This window comes from Bison bison, unplaced genomic scaffold (genome assembly GCF_000754665.1).
Source record: "Bison bison bison isolate TAMUID 2011002044 unplaced genomic scaffold, Bison_UMD1.0 scf7180017849765, whole genome shotgun sequence".
Classification (NCBI taxonomy): Eukaryota; Metazoa; Chordata; class Mammalia; order Artiodactyla; family Bovidae; genus Bison; species Bison bison.
Window position 1 is genome coordinate 32,990 of NW_011480338.1, and position 993 is coordinate 33,982.

Sequence of the window (993 nt, forward strand, 5' to 3'; positions counted from 1 at the left end):
CCGTGAAAGAATAAGATGGTGAGTTCTTTGAGATGGTGTCTTTTGTGAACAATACAGTAGCTGAGAAATTTGGGGTAAAAAATAGCTCCAATGATGGATACCATACTTTACCTCTGTCTTTTTTGATGTGACTCTTTCAGTGTACATATCCTTCTAGTTACTTTTCCAATTTCCTGCTCACTAAAAAATATATACCTTGCTGAAAAACTTCTCAGCAACTATTTTCCATCAGTTCTTCACAAATCTTCATAGGAATCATCATTCTGGATATTGGAAATCAAAGACTTCATCAAACATCAAATCATCTAGAGATTTAGTACAGCCCTTTTGTAGCCTGTAATAAACCTATAAGAAATGATAGAAGCAATCTGAATCTAGCAGGCAATTGTTCTACACTGATTTTGAGTACTTTAAAAGATGTCCCTTCTTAGTATTAAAAAACAAGGGCATGTATTTTTTTTTCAGCTAGGCTACCTCCTTTTGTCTCTGAATAGATTCTAGCATCTTTACAATCCAAGTTTTCAACCAAATTTTTGACAATATTGTAAAGTAATTAACCTCCAATTAAAATAAATAAATTTATATTAAAAAAAATAAATAAAATTTTAAAAAAAGAAATTCACTTCCAAAAATGATACTTCCAAGATGAATTTTATATTCTCTCTCTTTTTTATCCACCCCACAAAGCTTGTGGAATCTTAGTTCCCCAACCAAGAATTGAACCTGGGACCTCCACAGTAAGAGTGCAGAGTCCTAACCACTGAACCACCAGGGAATTCCCAAGATTTATTTATTTGCTTTTTTTCAATAGCACAAATTGTCTTTTTAAACGGTTAAAAAAATGTTTTTTTTTTTTTAATGTGTGTGATTGATTTTAAAATGTCAGTGAATAGTGATGGTTTCATGGAACATAGCTTCATGTTTTGTTTTGGTTTGGTTTTTTTATGTTGCCAGATGCTAAAATGGAGGCTCATTTACATCACCATGTTAAAA

General features: G+C 31.7%; 1 non-coding gene across 1 annotated transcript; it reads right to left on the bottom strand.

Moving 5' to 3' along the window:
• Window positions 1-702: 702 nt before the first annotated feature.
• Window positions 703-775, bottom strand: TRNAK-CUU. The gene has a single exon. It is a non-coding gene; the product is annotated as a tRNA-Lys (tRNA).
• Window positions 776-993: the final 218 nt, after the last annotated feature.